This window comes from Pinus tabuliformis, chromosome 6 (genome assembly GCF_031772625.1).
Source record: "Pinus tabuliformis cultivar Carrire ecotype Pingquan chromosome 6, CPIR1, whole genome shotgun sequence".
NCBI lineage: Eukaryota > Viridiplantae > Streptophyta > Pinopsida > Pinales > Pinaceae > Pinus > Pinus tabuliformis.
Genome location: NC_142292.1, coordinates 1,266,419,424 through 1,266,441,367, shown reverse-complemented (window position 1 = coordinate 1,266,441,367; position 21,944 = coordinate 1,266,419,424).

Sequence of the window (21,944 nt, the reverse complement as noted above, 5' to 3'; positions counted from 1 at the left end):
ACTGCCTTGGCAGTTCAAGGTGTCCAACACAATGAGTTTGATAAGGCCATGGTTGGTGATTCACGTTTTTGGATGCATAGCTATTTTCACAGCCATGGACATATGCCTAATGTCTTTGAGCAAGAAGTAAGAAAGATTGATCAACTGTTGATTCCAAAGGTGGTTTAGTAATGGAAAGTGGTAATTGAACACAATTGTTGCCATTCACTCACAAGTAATGTACTTGATGAGGTAGAGGGAAACATCAATCCATGGATGGGGGAGTGAAAATCTATCAATTCCCCTTCCTTTCTTTATCAACAACTCTTCTTCTTGGAGGAAATCCCCTTTTACGGAGGGGTCATTGACCTTCCTATTGAACCACCTCTTTCCTTCCACTGGTGATCCTATCACTCTAGTAATCACTTCTTCTATGACCTCCAGCTTCAACCCTTTGACCTTTGTCTAGTTTCTCTACAAATTCTTTGCAAATTCCATGGTAACACCACTGTCTGATCCCTCCAATCTCTGGAAGAATTCGAACTAGCCTACATCCTTAAAAGTTTGGCATGCTTTGGGGCAATTCTCCAAGGCTTTTGTGGACCCTGGCTCATGTCGTATTGCTGCTCCACTCATTACTTATGAATTCAATTTTGTTTCACCTCCTTCTCCCTTCCTTTAGATGCTTCGAGGTAGTCAGCACACCACCTAGCTATTTCAGCCTACACTGTTATCTTCCACTTCTCCAAGCACTCTGAATGGGGATTTAGTGCTTCCAGTAGGGGTAAATGGTACGGTGGTAGGGTGGCACAGGTGAGGATTTCGAATTTGGATATTGCACTCATGATTCGTACTTGCACAGTAAATTTTCCTTATTAATGGTGAGTCATGGGAGGTCTTGTCAAAGGTACACTTCCCCTTTTTGGTATGATCGGGAATTAAGTAACAATAACTACTAGGTCATCATGCCTTAATTGCAGGATTTTTTTGAATAGTAAAAAATGATACGATGGTCATGTCACAATATGATTCACTCCACCCTGGCTTAAATGTGGCAACCATCCTCGGCCATCAAAAGTAATGTTAAGCTTCCATAATTACCAATTAAAGTGAATTCAATATTAATTTTTGATGACATACTTGGGTGATGTGGGTAGAAGTCATGGGTGGCACAATGCGCGAACCAAGGTCCAGCAGCGAGACACGTGAATTTAATTCTGACGACAAGGATCACTGTGATGCCTGTTATTTATTTCAAATAAAATATCTCATTCATTTCTTAACAGTCATTGGCTGTTACAAGTGTAAAAACCAAGATGACTAATATATATATTATTTTGATTTCTACCAGAAAATAAAGAAGAAAAGACCATGTAACAACATGTTGGCATTATGAGACAATTGTTGTCCTTGATGGCAAATCATATCAGATGATAAATTTTAGTGCAGAAAAGTTCACGCACTTTCATGCAGAGAAAAAGTTTTTTTCATGCAGAGAAAAGTTCATGCACTTTCATGCAGAGAAAAGATAAATTATAGTGCAGCAAAGTTCACGCACTTTCATGCAGAGAAAAGTTCCTTTCATGAAGAGAAAAGTTCACACACTTTCTTGCAAAAAAAAGTTCATGCACTTTCATGGGAAATCTTATGGTTGGTTCATGGTATTAGTCCGATAGTTTTTGATCCTATGGTTCTGGTCCATGGTATTGCATCCAAAAGAATTGATCCCAAGTATTGGGTCCATGGTATTGAATTGTTATGGTTTTTGGTCCGTGGTATTGTGAAAGGCCTAAGGCTATAAAAGAAGAAGGAGATCATTTGGCAAGGCATCATCTAAATCATTGAATATCTGATAAAGTGCTAGATCTGGAATACTATGATTGGGTTATGGTGCAGATCTAGATCTGAATAAAGAAGGAACCTGAGCGCAAGGAGAAGGATAAGTTCTATTGATGGGTCAAAATCTTAAGGCTGGAATAGTGGTATCTCTATATGATTTTGATCTGTGGCGCATTCTTGATCTATAAATTTGATAATCTGGGTTAACTAATATCTGAATCTTTGAAAGAATGAATTTATAGATTTGTACGTAGGTTTCTGTTGGTGAAGTTGCAGACTTTACTTGAAATATGTTTTAACTGTTTTTATCTATTACTGTGGTGTTGAAGGTTCTGATTTGATATCTCGTTGTTGTGTGCTGAGAAAGTATTAATTCATTTTATGCACAAGGAAGTTGTTTGATTGCAGATCTACTTGATACTTGATGGATCAGGATCTTAAGGATTGGAATGTTTATCATTATCTGGTTTGATAGACTAGATCTGAATTATTGACGTATGTTTTATGAATGGTATGATCTGGGTATGTCTGATTTATGGAACAGCTGCAAAGTTATAAGGAAATATTTGCAGATCTGTATGCGGGTTGGATTTGGTGAAAGCATTGATTCAGTATTGGGTAATTTAGAGATTGATGATGCTAGTATTGATTGATTATGAGCTTCGATGATATTAATGGGTCCAGTATGAGAATTGGATGAAACGTGGCCTTTCAGATTATGATGTTGTGCTTCAGTGTATCCAGTTTGAAAATTGATGAAACATGGTACCTGGAGGAAGAAAGAGAAGATTGTAGCCTTCGGTAGGTCGGCACCTATGTACTAGTACATCAGCTAGTACAAGAGCCAAGGGGGTGGTAGCTCCCTTCTAGTAGCAGCTGGAAAACAAGTAAAGGTTGGAGCATTTCAGCAGGTAGCAGCCTGCGTACTAGTAAATGGATCGGCTAGTACAAGAGCAAAGGGGGTTGTAGCTCCCTTCCAGGAGAGTCTGGAGAACAAGAGAAGGTTGTAGCCTTCTATAGGTAGAAGCCTGTGTACTGGTATAAGTCTGCACCAGTACAGAACTATTGTAAAAGGTATTTCTTATTAAAGAAGATTGAGACGACTTACAACAGGTGGTTTTCACCCACATTGGGTTTCCACCTTACATCATGGTGTTCATGTGTGTTTCTTGTGTGTGATGATCTGCTCTATTTTACTGCTCTGGTTTACTACTCATATGGTTAATAATGTTCTGATGCACTCATTAGAGATCAACTAACTGAATCATGTGTTTACTGGATATATACTTGTTGCATCACATATGAATCTTAATATGGAAAGGGAAAAGTTTTATTGATATGATAATACTGATTCAGCCCCCCCCTCTCAGTATTATTTCCAACAATTGGTATCAGAGCAGGTCCTTTGGTAGAAGCTTGATTGCTTGAAGGAGATCCGTGGAACAATGGGAAAGAGGCTTAAGAAGAAAGCACCTAAGAAGAAGAATACATCTCAGAAGAACTATGACAATGGGAGTATCGATTGGTGAATATGTGGAAGAAGCACTTCAGATTTAGAATCACTTCAGAATGAAGATGAACAAGCATCAAAACTATCAGGTATGAATTTGTTATCCTCTAGAGATATCTATCCATCTAAAGATGATGAAAGTGATGGTGAAATAACTGAATTTTCTCTTATGGGTGAGCAAGAAAGATATCAAATAGAGGCAGAATTTAAAAGACTTACAGACAAAATTAAAGATCAAAAAGATCTATTAAACAAAATGGAATGTGCCTTCAAAGAAGAAGCTGCCAAACTAAAAGCTCAACTAGAGGAAGGAAACAAGGTAAGGAAATTATTCAAGGACAAGGAAAATCAATGCCAAAAGTTGCAAGATGAAGTGACATCTTTAAGAAGTGAATTCAATGAAAGGAGCACAAAAATCAAGAAACTCAGAGATAGATCCAGTTACTATGAAAGGCTTGAAGCTACGATCCTCTCGCTAAAGGAAGATCTTGAAGAATCAAAGAAGTAGAATAAAGAACTACTCCAAGCTCTTGAAAAACAAGAAAACAAAGTTCTTGGACTAAGACATCAGTTGGAAGAAGAAATAAAAGTTGAAGAAAACATGAAGACGCAGCATCATGAAAGGGAAGAGCAACTTCAGGTTGAGGTAAATATTCTCAATGATAAATTAGAAGAAAAGGATAATCTCTTACAATTTCAAGATAGTACTAAGATTTTGGATGATATTCTTAGTAGTCAAAGGTCTCCTGCTATCAAAACTGGTCTTGGTTTTCATGAATCTATTGAAGGTGAATCTAGTTCAGAAAATAAGACAAGGAACTATAATGTAAAATCTGAAATGCTCAACAAGGAGATGAAAAGTTGACCCCATCAACAACGAAGGAGAGAAATTATTGAAAGAAAATCTTTTACTCCTCTGATGAATAATGTTGAATGTTATAATCTTGGACATGTTGTAGCCAAATGCAAAAGAAGAATGATTCAAGAAATATCATCACAGTCCAGGTACTAATGGATATTGTTTTTCTTTCAATATGTTCGGTCACAAATCTATTGATTGCTACAGAAGGAATATGAAACATGTAAGATGTTATGCATGCGACAAGCTTGGACATATAGCAAAGGAATGTAGGAACAAGGTACGGGCACCATACCAAAAGGAGAAAACATCATCACGCTTGAAGATATGGAAGAAAAAGGAAGTACAGTCAGAAAAATGTGGCACAGCACAATGTATAGGCACAACAGACTCAGAAGGAGCTGAAAGTGTGAAACTTCAGTATCCTGAATTTCATATGCAAGTTTCATAAAGGAAAGTCGCGTATATATGCGAGTTGGTCACTGCACAGTCGCGTATATGATTGTTTGAGGAAAAGCAGTAGGGAAAAGCTCAGGAAAGAGGGTCTGATATGATTCAGTCCATTATTTGACATTTTGATAATGGTTACAATCTGTTAATGATGTGTGGAAATGTCTTGATCCTAACTTGTTGATGATGATGTCTTGATATTTCTTTTTGATATATGCGTGATCAAATTTGATAGTAAACAGATGGCATAGGTTCAGGGGGAGCAGATACTTTTAATAATGCATTGCTGGCATTATGGTTAGTGGTCATTGGTGATGATGCTTAGGATACATCTTGCTATGATGTGATTATGAGTTGTCCATGATAAAATCTCATATGATGTCTGGGGTTACATAGTTGATGATCAGATCAGATTTGTGGTTGATTCTCTAATATAGTGCCTACATGGTGATCTTTATAAGGATAAAGAAAAGTATAAAGCTTGTATACACATCTTCATTACTTGATGATGAGTCTATCATATGCTGCTATCGTCATATGCATAAAGATCATATAATATAGTTGATGCAAGTCTCCTATAGTTCTTGGCTCTCATGTGGATGAGGATTGTTGCGGTTAATGATCTTGAGCTAAAGATACATAGTACTATATACAGTATGTTGGATACATGAATGATTACTCAAAATTGCATTGTTGGAGACATGATGATGATAAAATGACAGATTGATACTTACATATGTTGATTGATACATATGTCCCCGATTGATGATACATGGATGATATATAAGATCATGCAGATCTTGATGTTGATGAGATGGCTATGATGTCTTTCAAGAGGATGAGTTAATATCTATAGGCAGACATACCTTGCTACAAGACATTTACAGGTTGCTGATCTGAATAGTGATTGACAGATGCTGCTGATATTAGTTATTGATAACTTTCATAGTCTTGCTCTAGATATTTCGTCTCTATGTCATATATGTCTTTTGTTATCAAGGTCATGTAACGGCCTATTTTGGTTTCCCCACTATGCCTGGGATGAATGATGTAATGTACTTGTTTATCATGAGTAAAACTTCTGGTGTAAGCCCACTTGGATGGGTGGATGAGTCAATATTTGTATATCCTCACTTGGTTGAGAGATGGATGTATGTATGAGTCTTTGGTGATAGGAAGGTCATTTAAGATAGAGTCATGTTCTTCTTGTAGAACATCTTTTTGCAGATCTTACCTATAGTCAAGGGGAGCATGAACAGCACACTTCAGCAGTGTAGAGACTCAACATGTACGCAGGGGGAGCATGGACAGATTAGTACACCTTGGCATATACAAATGGGGAGCTCATTCAGAAATTTTAGCAGGAACTCAGGGGGAGTATGGATAGCAAAGGAAGAGAATATCTTGGTCCGCCCTTTGCCCTTGATGTCAAAGGGGGAGAGTGATTTGGTATTGTTGCCATCAAGTCCAAAGGGGGAGATTGTTGGCACTATGATGCATGTGTTGTACTTGATGGCAACCCACTCGTAGAAGAATATCTCACTTATTTATAACTAGATGAATCTACAGAAGAGATATCAGATGTGACTGAATGCATGGGATGTCGAACAATTCAAAGGAATCAGATGACAGTTCTCAGTATGACAAGTTAGCTTTGCCATCAAGTCCAAAGGGGGAGATTGTTGGCATTATGAGACAAGTGTTGTCCTTGATGGCAAATCATCTCAGATGATAAATTATAGTGCAAAAAAGTTCACGCACTTTCATGCAGAGAAAAAGTTTCTTTCATGCAGAGAAAAGTTCACACACTTTCATGCAGAGAAAAGTTCCTTTCATGCAGAGAAAAGTTCACGTACTTTCATGCAGAGAAAAGATAAATTATAGTGCAGCAAAGTTCACGCACTTTGATGCAGAGAAAAGTTCCTTTCATGAAGAGAAAAGTTCACGCACTTTCATGCAAAGAAAAGTTCATGCACTTTCATGGGAAATCTTATGGTTGGTTCATGTTATTAGTCCGACAGTTTTTGATCCTACGGTTCTGGTATGTGGTATTGCATCCAAAAGAATTGATCCCAAGTATTGGGTCCATGGTATTGAATTGTTATGGTTTTTGGTCTGTGGTATTGTGAAAGGCCTAAGGCTATAAAAGAGGAAGGAGATCATTTGGCAAGGCATCATCTGAATCATTGAATATTTGATAAAGTGCTAGATCTGGAATACTGTGATTGGGTTATGGTGCAGATCTGGATTTGAATAAGGAAGGAACCTGAGCACAAGGAGAAGGATAAGTTCTATTGATGGGTCAAAATCTTAAGGCTGGAATAGTGGTATCTCTATATGATTTTGATCTGTGGCGCACGCTTGATCTATAAATTTGATAATCTGGGTTAACTAATATTTGAATGTTTGAAAGAATGAATTTATAGATCTGTACACAGGTTTCTGTTGGTGAAGTTGCGGACTTTACTTGAAATATGTTTTAGCTGTTTTTATCTATTACTGCGGTGTTGAAGGTTCTGATTTGATATCTGGTTGCCGTGTGATGAGAAAGTATTAATTCAGTTTATGCACAAGGAAGTTGGTTGATTGCAGATCTACTTGATACTTGATGGATCGGGATCTTAAGGATTGGAATGTTTATCATTATCTGGTTTGATAGACTAGATCTGAATTATTGACGTATGTTTTATGAATGGTATGATCTGGGTATGTCTGATGTATGGAACAACTGCAAAGTTATAAGAAAATATTTGCAGATCTGTATGCGGGTTGGCTTTGGTGAAAGCATTGATTCAGTATTAGGTAATTTAGAGATTGATGATGCTAGTATTGATTGATTATGAGCTTCAATGATATTAATGGGTCCAGTATGAAAATTGGATGAAACGTGGCCTTTCAGATTATGATGTTGTGCTTCAATGTATCCAATCTGAAAATTGATGAAACGTGGTACCTGGAAGAAGAAAGAGAAGATTGTAGCCTTCGGTAGGTCGGCACCTACGTACTAGTACATCAACTAGTACAAGATCCAAGGGGGTGGTAGCTCTCTTCTAGTAGCAGCTGGAAAACAAGTAAAGGTTGGAGCATTTCAGCAGGTAGCGGCGTGCGTACTAATAAATGGATCGGCTAGTACAAGAGAAAAGGGGGTTGTAGCTCCCTTCTAGGAGAGTCTGGAGAACAAGAGAAGGTTGTAGCCTTCTGCAGGTAGAAGCCTGTGTACTGGTATAAGTCTGCACCAGTACATAACTATTGTAAAAGGTATTTCTTATTAAAGAAGATTGAGATGACTTGCAGCAGGTGGTTTTCACCCACATTGGGTTTCCACCTTACATCATGGTGTTCATGTGTGCTTCTTGTGTGTGATGATCTGTTCTATTTTACTGCTTCGGTTTACTGCTCATATGGTTAATAATGTTCTGATGCACTCATTAGAGATCAACTAGCTGAATCATATGTTTTCTGGATATATACTTGTTGCATCACATATGAATCTTAATATGGAAAGAGAAAAGTTTTATTGATCTGATAATACTGATTCACCCCCCCTCTCAGTATTATTTCCAACACAACACTTATCGTAAGGTATGCTTTGAAATAACAGATGCTATTACAGAGTGTGTAAAAGAAATAGCAAAAATATATTCATCTAGCAAGAATCCTCGGTAGGAATGCAATTGTCATCAATAGTTAACCTAGAAAGAAAACTAGCCATTACATTATCTTCTCTAGGTTTATCGACAATTGTGATATCAAATTCTTGTAACATAAATAACCAATGTGCAATCCTACCATTGGTAATTGGCTTATTCATTAGAAAGTGAATGATAGAGTAGTCATTGTGTACAAATACTTGATACCCGGTGATATAACGTCAGAATTTATTGATGGCATGCATGACTACTAAGAACTCCTTCTCAGTCACTGTGTAGTTGAGCTCAGTTGGGGTTAGATTTTTTATCATGTAGTAAATAGCATAAGGTTTCTTATCCTCCAATTGGCCCAAAACAACACCTACAACAATATTAGACGCATATGTAGCTATGTGAAACACAAATTCCTAATTAGGTCCTCGCAAGACTGGAGCTTCTGATGCACACCATTTCAACTTTAAAAAGGCCTGCTCACACTTCGTTGTCCACAAAAAATAAACATCCTTCATGAGCAAGGAAAACAATGGTGATGCAATTTTTGAAAAGTTTTCTACAAATCTCTTGTAATACCCTACATGCCCCAAAAAACTATGTACCTCTTTTTGCGTTTTGGGGGTTGGGATTTTCAAGATTACCTCTATTTTTGCATGGTATACCTTAATTCCTTCAGTAGAAATGTAGAGTCCAAGCACGATCGATTTAGTCATCATCATGTGACATTTTTCAGTGCTCAAAGAAACACTGGTTTGTACACACCGTTCGAACACTTTTTCCAGATTGACTAATGTTGTTTCAAAAGCATGTCCATAAGGTGTAAACTCGTCCATGAAGATTTCCAGGCAGTCATTCAAAAAATTAGAAAAGGTTCCCGGTATTTCCCTTTGAAAGGTTGCTGGTGCATTATAGAGTCCAAAAGGAAGTACTTTATATGCATAGGTTTCCCAAGTACAAGTAAAATTTGTTTTATCCTAATCTTCTGGGGCAATCTGTATCTGATTGTAGCCACTAAATCCATCCAAAAATGAAAAGAACTTCTTTCCGGAGAGGGTATCAAGGACTTGAGCTATAAATGGTAAGGGAAAGTGGTCCTTCTGAGTGGCCTTATTGAGTTCTCTGTAATCAACACAAAATCTCCACTTGCCATTTTTAGGAATGATGACATGTGGCGACACCCACTGACTGTCAGATATTGGATAAATAAAATTGGCAATCAGGAGTTTTTGTAATTCTTCCTTCACCACCTCCTTTAGTGCAAGGTTCATGCAGCATTGTGGTTGTCTAACTGGTTTGCATCCATCCTTCAAATAAATATGGTGAATGCATAGGTTAGTGTGGATCCCTTTCATATCCATATAGTCCCATGCAAATGCCTTTTTGTATTTCTGTAACAGCTGTAACAACAGTTGGTTTTGATCAGCAGTCAGGTTGGGGTTAATATTCAAAAACTTTCTAGATTCTATCTCAATTGGAATGTTGTCAATATTCAGAGTGGTTCTCATTTGTTCAAAATCTATATCTTCCACCTCTTCTTCCTCATTCGAATTCTTAATAGAAGCGACAGAAAGTGAGTTACTAATAAAACCATTGATGACATCATCTTTTGTCTCATCCTTGAAATACAAGGCTTTCCCAAGAGTGAGGAGTGGCAGGTAAATATCTTACTCAGGCTAAAAATCATCCCACCAAGGGTTGTATACATCCATATTTGGTTTTTGGGGGTAAAGGCTAAGGTTCTTTGTTGCCTGACCATCTGAGATCACCATAGATCCCAAACTGCAACCTATAAATGCATCCGCAGTGGACAGCCAAGGTCTCCCTAGGATCAAAGGATGTCCCCCTAAATTGAATTTGGGTTGCAAGATAAGAAAGTCAGTCGGATACGTCCAGGAAGCTATTGTAATCAAAATATCCTCCAACACCCCCTCGGGTTTGACACAGGACCTGTCCCGAAATTCAAGTATAGTAGGAGTATGTCTAAGTCCCTGTAGCCCAAGAGTGGTAAAGAGGTCCTTTGTCATTACATTAATGGCAGCCCCGAGATCGATCAATGTGTTAGCTATGGGCTGATCGTTAATGTAGACAGTGATGTAGGATTGCATGGATCATTATACTTAGTTAGGAGAGGATGATCATACATTAATTCAGATAATTTCCCCATCACATGAATGGTGGTAGGGTCTTTAGGTTTCCTCCCTAGTTTCTTGATGCACAAATCTCTCATTGTTTTAGCATAAATAGGTACTTCCTTAAGGGCTTGTAGCAGAGGAATCTGTGCATGCAAAATTTGCAACTCTTGAAGGAAATCAGATTCGGGTTGTGAAGTCATCCCAGGTTCAGCCAATCTCTGAGGATACAGATGGTCCTGAGTTACGACAGTCGAATTGGCTGTTCCAGGTGTATCAACCTTTCCCGAGTTGGCTATTATAGTGGTAACAATCCTTCACGGGTTGGTTGTTACAGATGTAACAACTTCCTCTATATCAGTTGTTGTAGGCATAATAGCCATATCAGAACCTCCAACATCTCTTTCAGATGGTTCACATTCCTCCTCCATAATGATAGGGGAGTGACTTGGTTTAATTACCTTACTCGATCACAATTATATTTCATTAAGTCCCATAGGGGTAATAAGGTAGGTTTGGAAGGTAGTTGGAGCCTTTATGGCCTGAGATTCTTTATTGTTCGGTTTGGGTTAGGTTGCATAGGTAGTTGGGGTCACACAAGTGGTCAAGGAGTAAGAGTTTGGAAAGGAGGTAATTGCAACTGTTGTTGCATGGGAAATCTAGGCAGAGTTGAATTCTGAGCATTTCCTATCCAATTCTGGTTCCAAGGATATGGTTTAGGTTGAGGATATTGGACAAAGGGAGATGGAGACCACTAGTTCTAGGGTGAAGGAAACTAGGCTGAAGGAGCAGTGGGATATTGCCACGAATATTGCTTCATATTATATGCATTGTTCCACAAATTGAAAGAGGAAAAATCTTGAGACGTACCTGGAGGTTGTGGTTTCTAAGGTCTCTTTGGTGTCATGAAATAAGAGGACTACACTTCCTTGCTTGAATCTATGAGTACTTCCTTCAGTCTAGGAAGCTCCAGACCTTTTCCTTTCGAATGTTCCAACTTGAAAATATTGCACAAGATAATGTTGTTCAATTCCAAATCCCTCAAAGGATGTTTCTTCCAGCAATTTAGATAGAACACAACCAGAGGTGTGTCAGCTTCTGCTTGTGTCTTCTTGATCTGTGTTGTCATTATTTGGGACAGAGAGAGTACTAAGGATATCGGTCTTGAATATTTCAAACAAATTCCCGATTTCTACTCTGTTTACTCCCCCTCCTACAGATTTTTGTATCTGAGTGGAGGCATCTCGAACTTCTCTCCTCCACTCAGACGATCCTCTAAAGCATCTTATATAGAGCTTTACAATTTTGGCGAATGGTTCTTGCGATATACCCGCCTTCCCTAATAGGTTCAGGGTATCAGGGTAGTCATCCCTCATTCCTATAATAAATATAGTCTTAAATATCTCCTAGTCTAGATCGGTATGCTTAGACCTCTGTAGATTATAGTGGAACCTCTCCACATAATCTTCCAAGCTTTCATCCTCCTTCAGTGTCATTCTAAAGATCTCCTCCCTTAAGTCCCTGGTTATGCAATAATCTTGGTACTTTGATAAGAACGTCACCTTCATGTCATTCCATGTTCGAATAGAAGTGGAACCCAATCCCATGAAACATCTCAAGGCTGCCCCTTTTAAAGTAACAGGAAATAATTTTAATTTCTGTACATCTGAGATATAATCATAACTCCTACATAAGACATTGGACTCAAATAAAAAGGTGTCTAGATCTTCCACAGTCATCCCATGGAAGGATGGTAAGGATCATAGAGGAATATTTTTCATAGGAGCTTCACCTCTGATATCCCTGATTGGGAACTCAAAGGTGGTGATAGTAACATCTATTTTAGCATTGTTGTCATTATTTCCCCCATGAATAATCCTTCTAACCCTTTCTGTAACAGACGTCCTTCAAACTATTCTTGTGGTAGTCTCATAGATGTGATTAGTGGTTGAGATGTTCTTGGGGCTGGCTGTTTTACTACACTACCTGTATCTGGGTATTGATAAACCAACAAGTGTTATTCCATCCCAGGTGTTTGATATTCTCGCTCAGTTTCCCCTTACCCCTCAATCCTCAAATTCTGGCTACTAGCTTTCCCCTCCTTCCCTTGAATCAGATTATTGGTCTTGTAGGTATGGGTGTTAGCTTTAGAATGATATGGTCTCGAGATAGAGGAATCAGAGGTTTCCACTTTTTCTATGGGAGTAACAGCTTTCTACAGCCCTGTTTTCCTTGCATTCCTTTTAGAGCTGGACTCTTCTTTTTTTGCCTTAGAGATTAGTTCCTGGATGAATGTTTTCCTTCCCAAATCTACACTCTTCCTTTCCTTTTTATGACCCGTTTTTCCTATGACTAATTAGAGTGGGGGTATTTTTGGTATCTCTATAATTTCTACAGTTGCACACATGGACCCTATGTGTATTAACTCATACCCTAAGTTCCTTAGTCTTCAACAGTAGTGAGCCCGCCTAGGTATGCTAGAGCGATGCGCAGGTTCTTGCCTCCCGTCTTACCGCCCAATGGCTGAAGAGATGAAAGCACACTAAAAAAAACACCAAAATTCCCTAAGCACCCTAGTGATCACAATGGTGAGCCCGCACAGATATGTTAGAGTGATGCACAGGTTGTTACCTCTTGTCTAATTGCCCAAAATGTGTGGATTAGGAACACTCTACATCAAACAAACAACTTGGCTGAGTGTATCATCAACTCCCATCCCTAAAAACGGTGCCAACATGTAGTTTTGTTTTAATCAATCCTAATTGAATGAGACTGCAACATTTAATCGTCAACCCAGGGTAGGTCTTGCTATTTCAATGGAGTTCGCACTGTCTGTGCTGATACACCACAACCAAGAATAAGAAAATGCAGAAAACAGTAGAAGGTGTCACTGAACTAAATTGTTGAATCAAACCATTTATGTAGACATAAAAACACTACAGAATTAATCACACTTTGCAGCTATCAAAGTAAAGGTGCGCCACACAGGAACTAATATCTACTCTAGCTGGTTACTACCACTCTGTTGATTAACTCAGTGTAACAGCATAATATAAATGGAAACAAGAGCGAATGTAATCCATGATTTGTACAACAACAATGAGAAACCCTAAATTAATTAGCTAAACTAGAATGTACACTACGTCTATCACTGCAATCCTTGCCAAAGAGGAGGGTCCGTCCTCCTCAGCAAGACACAAAAATAACACAAAAGTAATTAACGAATTAGCTAAAGAGCAGTAACAACATCACTGTGTTGATTAATATTAAAAATAAACTCAGAATTACAAAAGCAGAGTAACAATACTTTTCTATATGTCATGTCCTTGTACATGAAAAATCGAGTTCCTTTATAGTTATTACATCTTGAAATTAGAAACAGATCAGTCATGAGAATCTCACGATTCTCATGCTAATAAAAAATAAAAGTAGTTACAACTTATTTCTAAATACAAATATATAGTAGTTAGTATTGCAACGCTTGGGTCTGTTTCTTCCAAAATAAACAATCACTATTGCCAACAACAGTTATGTGGAATAGTACCCACATTTTCAAGCTTCGACACAACAACATCAAGTAAATAATGGTTCGGGATTTGATGCTGCATCGCTGGCGACAACAATTTTGATGTGACAACGGACTCTTGTATCGACGCGCAGTGTAACAACATCCAATGTGTAACAACAACTTGTGACAACATACAGGGTGTAACAACAAACTATTCTACCCTTCTCTGTAGTTAATCCACACTACATATCTGCTTCATATCTTTGTTCTCGTGAGCCATCACCTGAAAAGAAGAAGAGATTCCCAAAATAATTCTTCAATACTCTCCCAGTTAGCCACAAAAAGAAATAAAGCATTGTATTAATTGGTAAAATATGGCAAAGTAACATGACAGTAGAATATCTTATAAAGGTGAGAAAACAGGGAAATTGATCATGTAAAGTCATAGGCCTGGAGGATAGAAGGGTCAAAACTGGGGAAAGAATGTGCAGAAAATAGGGAAAAAAACACACCCAACAATGTTACTTTGGTTTTACTTGTCGATACATTTCATTTTAGGGGTCAGAAGAAATTTGTGTGGCTACATTGGAAGTTTCACTTTAATTAGCTCCGATCTTCTATCCCATAGCCTATTTGCATTTAGTTGGTTTGCATTGCATTGTTTTCTTTTAATTTTCATTGTTCATAATGGTTTTATTTTTTGTTATTTTGAGTCGTTTTTCATTCATTTTCAATAAGACTATGCATGAAATCTGTTGTTTTTAACTCTAAGATAATGTGGCTAAATTTTGAAAAGGAAAATTATAGTGACGTGCAACTCTTAGATAACCTGTAGCTTTTCTTCTATGCTTGGGACTGAAAACCCTTCATGTTGATGATATCTGGTTGGAAAATATGATTCATTCAAGATAAAGAGCCCCTATTAGAACCATGAAACCTGTATTTATATTAGAACCTTCATTTCTAACTTGACATTGTTTGAATTGTGTTTCCACTTGTTCACTCTACTGAGTAGAGAAGGGAAAGAGAAAAATTTAAACATGCATATTAACTTTGGTTATCTTTCAAACCCCTTAAACAAGGAACAACCTATCTTTCACTTCAAATAAGTTAGGATCCCTCTTCTAACCCATATCATAAATATGGAATAAATTCTTTGTGCACATATTTAAGAAAATAAATAAAAGGTCAAGAAGATAAATGCTTCCTGCACAGAGAGGTGAAGCAAGAAACTTCCCTCGGGTACTAAACAAGCTCATTGGAATGAAGCAATGCTTGTGTTTCCTTGAGCTAAATCTGCCGCGGTACTTAAAAGGCTTGCTGGTAGTGGAGTGACGCTAGGGAATATTCTTTAACTCTAAATATGAAAAGATCAATATACTTATTATCCTTTCCCTAATTGAAGCGATTGAGTTACGACATGTATTTATTTATGTTATAGGTTGAGAAAAGAACCAAAGGGACTATAAATTTAACTGGGATAAGCTAAGGTAATATATATAGTGAATCAATGCTTCCTAAGGACTAAGACTATATACAAAATATTAAATTCCAAACAGAGAAGCTAGAGTTCTTCTAGTGTGTCGCCAAGTGTTGTCGCTACGACAATGACCCTATAAAATTTTCCCTCATCCAATTTTGGAGCCTACCTATGTTTTCATGAGTTGTCACTTCAAGCCATATTTTTTCCTCTTGTCATTTGTTCATGATTTCTTAAGCGTCAATCATCCTCTCAACATGTCTAAGTGTTGCTTCCCTACTAGGTTAAAGTTTCCTAAGTGTTTCTTTCTCATCTTTTAGAATTTGGCTTGTCACATTTCTAAATATAGGAAAAGAATGAGATTTCTCTATGACCTAGTTAAAATTTCCTCACTAGACATGCATACCTCAAAAAGGAAAGAAATCACATAGAGGGTGAAATTTCCTAACTTAGTGACCACACATGCACTGTTGAAGAAAATTGCACCCTCTTGAGTCAAAGAGCACTCCTCTTTAGCAGCGGAGCACACTTCTCTCTTACAGTGTAGTACACTCCTTTTCTTCAGTAAGTGCACATTCCTTGTCAAAAATAAGTGTGCACTCCTTGCTTGCATGTAGAGCACACTCCTAGAAAATAGGGATCTTCTCCCTCTTCACTCATCTAGCTCAGTGATAAAGTGACAAGTGGCGAGTATGTATAAAAATCATAATCTTAACTTGCATGTAGTTTTCATTTATAAGGAGCCAGACTCATCTTTCATTCTCACAATCACTATTCACTTTGAGATGAGCACATTCTCTCATCACAAGGAGTTTTTCCTCACTCTTGGTCACAAGTGTGCCAATTCTTTGTAAGTTTTGCAAAGTGTCACTTTTGTTTTCTTTTGTCATTTTTCTTCATTTTCCATATTAAGTGTTGTTTTTTTCTATCTATTCTTTCTCCTACAAGTGTTGCCTTGTTGTCGTGTGTGGCATTTCTACTAACTCTTCACATTCCATGACCTTTCACCTTCTAGTCATGATTACGATAGGATATATGAATACTTGTATCTTGTTTGTCACACTTTTACTATGTTCTTGACTTGTTACTGACCATCACTTAGCCATATTCTAGATTATCCCTCTCTCTTCGAGAATTGTACACTTGCATAAAACAAGAATTCATTGCAAATCCTAACTAAGCCCAACTGAGAAAAGGCTTCTCTTACACAAAACATAATGCACTTCTAACCCACAATGACGCATCTCTTGCCCATTGAAACTGCACCGTGTAACCTTGATGAGCCTCCTTAGTGCACTGTGCACTTTCAATTTGTAATGTGTCTCCCTCTATTCCTTGTTGATGTGACCCAAACCCAGGAGGAGCCTCTCTCACTCACAAGTGGGCACTTCCCAGTGTTGGCTCAAGGGGGCTTGACCCAGGTTCAGAGTTATTCACGCCAACCAAAAAAATCCTACACTGTTGGCCCTTTCAACAACAACCTATGTAGTGCAGGCTATCATCTCACCTGAAGCAGTATTAGGGGATGCTAGAACCAGGTTTCTGCATCCAGAGATCGTTTGATGTGTATTCTGAAACCCTTGTAGCTCAGATCTGCCTTCGTGTAGATCTATACCTTAATTCTTTCCAAGCCTACAACTCCATCCCATTGACCCTCGAGTCTTCCTGATGGTACACGATTGTTCTTATCAGGCATAAAAGAAATAGATACACTACTTTCACTTAATCACTAGAAACCCTAGATATTCCTTCACGTAGATCTATTCATTCTGAGCAATTATCATAATAGATCTAGTTACTATTTTCGTGAAAACAAATCATTACTCATTTCATACATTGCATAGGTATTAAAGATTCAATAGATTTGCACAGTGAAAATACATTTATTCATAAGAAACAACTTACAGAGAGAAGATACATTAACTCAAGCATATATCAAGAACAAGGCACAGATGCAATTGGTTTAACCCAAAATCATCTTTATTAGATTCAACCTTCAATTTACAGACTCTTCCACCCTGCGCACCCAGCTGCAGGGGCCTATGCACTCAGCTGCAAACTTGCTAAGGTCTCCACGCACTTAGATGCAGGAGCCTTCCCATTTTTCCTAAGTATAGGAAACAAATATTTCCTACCTTAGCACCTTACCCTTACACTTGTTTTTCCCCATATCTAGAATATATATATCCCTTTCAATACAATACCATGGCCCATGGTCGATGGGTGAGTCTCAAAACTATCCTATCACCTGCCCATACAAGGAGCTAATGCCCCTCTGACTTATACTTAATTGCACGCTCCACTTCCACATTTCATGGAGTCTTTACATTCTTTACAAAATTCTACTCAAAAAATGTTTAAACTAACAAAAATTGACCCTAGGGACCCTATCCCAATAGGCCCCCAACACAAATACGGTGACTTGCCCTCAAGTCACTCAGCTGGCTTCATTACTTTGTGGCAGAGCTCACTGAAATCCTTCTTCAATGCTTTGAGCTCTACAATGCCTTGTACTACAACCTACTTCACTGCTTTGACCAACAGTTCTGTAGTTGGTCCCTCTACCACAAGGTGAATGGTCCTTTGAGTTTACTGCAAAGCTTTCAGCTTCTCCTAAATAGTCTGAGAGATCTGGTTGGCCTCCTCTGTCAAAGGTTGAAGTCGATCCTTTAATACTGATTCTTTTTGCTGCAATTCATGAAATTATGCCTGTATCAACTTCCCATCCTTTAGGAGAACGAAGTGCTAGACTGGAACCAATGTGCATGTAGTCACCCTGATCTCATCATATTTTTGCTAGGCCTCTTTGAGTTCTGTACTTAATCGCTGCAGGTTTGGGTTTTCCTATAATCTGTCCCATAACTCTGTGGTGTTGTTAAAAACGAAGTTGCAACCTTTCACTATAGTCTCAAGAGTAGTCATATACTCCTTGATGTTTTCACCATGATGCTCCTTAGCCTATGGTGGAGTAGTCGGCTGTAACTTCAGCTATAATTCTAATATCTGCATTTTGAAGTCAAATGTGACTCTGCCTATCTTAGCTTTTGATTCTTGCACTGCAACAACCAATTTCCTGATCTTCATCACAACTGTTGCATCCTCTGGAATATGTAACTCAGGGACTGAATTACACACATATCTAATTGTTGCTTCCAAGCTCTGACTTCACACTGCTAGCTCTTCCTTTTCTTTTAGGGTCTGAGCCTTCTCAGCGAATATCTGTTTGTTGTTCAAATTAACCTCATTGATCACTAATAGGGCACGTTTCTTTCTGATTTGGAGCTCGTCTGAGACCCCTTGATGAAGTGCATGGAGGGTATAAAGTGGTAGTGCGACTAATTTCACCCCCATGACTTTGATCTTTCCCAGTTGAGCATGGTCTTCCTATCATTCTGCATGGACTTATCCTTCTGATAAGGAGATTACTCTGAGGTCCAAAGTCCTTTCCGTCTCTGGCATGCTCTCGCTCACTTGTGGCAGGTTCGCTTGCACCCCGCTCGCTTGAGTCCTACCTTTTTAGATCTACAGCTCGTGTAGATCCTTCTAGATGCTTCCTAGCATCTACATGTATTGGTGTTCAAACTATGTCCAGAGCTTGGTTGCTGTATCGCAGACCTTATCCTCGATCTCATCTAAGTCGCTCTCATTCAAGACCATGGGGTCCACATGCATTTGTTTATCTGATTTTTCTTTTCCTTGGACCTATGGTTGTTTCCTTAGTGTTCTTTTGCAACTTGAAGGGAGTGATATGCTCATCACCCCCATCGCCTCCCTGTGCAGACTGGTCCTATTCTTCGGTATGTTGGGAAGACGATTCCTCGACTTCCACTGTGTCTTCCCTTTTGGTGCGCTCCTTCTCAGCACACTCCTTCTCAACATGCTCTTTTTCAGCTGCTACCTTAGCGACAGACTCCTTCTTCTCTTGAGTAGCCTTCTCACATGCTGATGCTTATTCTTTTTCCTTATTCTTTTGTTTGACTATTCTCTGTGTGGAGGAGCTCTCTCCTTATTTTCTAGTTCCTACGCCAAGGTCTATGGGATCACGCCACTCTACTGGCCACAGTCCCACGATCTCCTGGACATCTACTTCTGTAACTAGGTATGGCAACTTGTGCCATATCTTCTTCGGGTCTCGCCTTGTGCAGATTGAAACATTATGAAAATCAACCTTAAATTCTAAGAAGACCCACAACTTCTCAAACAAGGTTGGAGATAACCTTGGCCTCTGATTGATTACCATGCGGAGGTCCATCTCAACCAAAATCCAGAAATTTTTTGACTCTATAATCCTCTCAAGATCCTTTGTCTCCCATAATGAAGTGAACTTCGTTGCCTCTAGTAACTCCTTATCCTACGAAAGAAACTGAATATCCTCCAAAAGTCGCCATGCAACTAGTAAAATTAATAGTAGGAGTAAGGCATAGTGAAACACCTTGCTCTCGTCCTGCGCTTTGCGGAAATTTTCTAAGAATTCCTTGCAGAGGTACTGTGCCTAGTTGTACTACACCCCTTTTTCACATTATGCTGCCAATAAAATAACAGGCATCAGAACTTCATCCGCACGACATTTCCTCATAATCTTCCGAACTAAAATCTGAGTAGTGAACTGCATTGCTTTGTCTGAAATAAAGAGAATAGAGTATCTACGTTACTTCTTCACCAGCCCAAAGTTAGTCTTCATCTTATCTGCCAGCTCCTTTTCTTTGATTTTTCCTCCAAAATCCTTGGCATGGTCTGCCCCTTTATAGGGAAACTTAGTAATCATATGGATAAGAATATGTCTAATGGGGATGGGTTCGCCTAACCACAATCACCCATCATGCACCAATGTGAGCAGTTGGCTCACATAGACAGTGTTGACAATCGATCGGTAGAAGTGTGGCAGACACAACATATTCAACAATTTGGCCTGCTTGACACCTCTCACACATCTCATTGGTTCTAGTCTTGTGACCCCTGTCTCTTCATAGTAAATCCAAGTCATGTACTTATTTATGGCTATGTGGTAATTTCTCATGGTCTGCGAGATCCCAATCCTCCAATTTTAACACTGGGATATGTGCTAAGAGCGCGCCTTTAAATACTACTTCCTATGGTAACAACAATGTAGAAATCATAAATTTGTTGGAATCTGAGTCCTTGGTTACCTTTTTTCCCCTTTCATGGAGGGATGTATGTTAGGAGCCTAGTAATAGGCTCAGTGTCCTCAACATCTAACTCCTAAACTCAATCGTGGAGTTCCTCCTCATCCAAATCTAACGGGACAAAGGGCTGCTTAGCCTTGTCCATTTTCTCCTTCTACCACACCTCCTCGGTGTTCTTCCTTGGTGAGTGCCTTACTGGTAATACTTGGGGCCTCTTTTTCTTCTCCTTAGCAGCATATTGCTTCGACCTAGGTGACCTAGGTTCAATAGGCATAGATGGCATAGATTCCATGCTCGCAATTTCTGGGGCTAGAGCGTAAGAGGCAACAGCTTCAGAACTAGCTGCTATTGAGGTAATTCTATCTAAGAATACCATGCAGAATGTTTTAGATAGGTGAGCTAGCCCTCGATACTTAAACAAATCCTCCCAATCTCCTTGATTCATAAAGCAAAAACAATAAAGTGTAAGTATGATTCTTAGACAACAAAGTGTTCTTGTGCAAGCCAACATGCCATATTTATAGGAGTTTTCAAATTCAAATCCAATTGTTCCCTCCCTTTCTTGATCATAAATGCACCTTTGGCAGCAGATCTCCAAATATTTTCACCATAAATGTCACCTACCCACTCCTCATAATGGGATTTTTTCTATCCAATCATGAACATTTACTTCAACGACTCCTTTTGGACCCAGCTGCACGGCATCGTCCCCCGTGGCGCAACTCATGCATCACAACTTCTTATGTCATAGCTTCCTCTGTCGCAACTTTTGTTGCGCTCCACTTGCCTCCATCACGTAGCCTCCTTACTATATTTTTCCCCTCTTTAGGAAGTGTAGTTTAAAGTCCTTCTCCCCCTTGCAACTTCCTGGAGCGCTAACACTGTCCTGCTACCATGTAGTCATTATGCAAAGGCAGGATCCCCTGTATACAATTTCAACCTACTTCCATTCACTTTTTCCAGGAATGGTTCTCCATTCAGTTTTGCGAGTTGAATTGTGCCACCATCTGTGATCTCCTTAACAAAATATGGCCCTAACTAGTGCATTTGAAATTTCCCTGGAAACTTTCTGAACTTGTTTTCATACAGCAACACCAAATCGTCCACCTTGAAAGTGCGCAGATTAATATGCCTATCATGCCAGGTTTTTTCTCATTCCTTTTGCACTTGGTGGTGAAATCCTGCAAGAAAACAATCATCTTCTAACTCTATCAACTGTGCGAGCCATTCCTCCAAGGCCTCATGATCCGCCATCTCTATAAAAGCCACAATGTGCAAGCTTGGCATAATATATTCCATAGGAATCACCGCCTTAATCCCATAGACCAACCTAAACAGAGTTTGGCCTGTTAACTTTTTGCAAGTCATCCTATATGCCCATAGAACCATTAGTACGTGCACA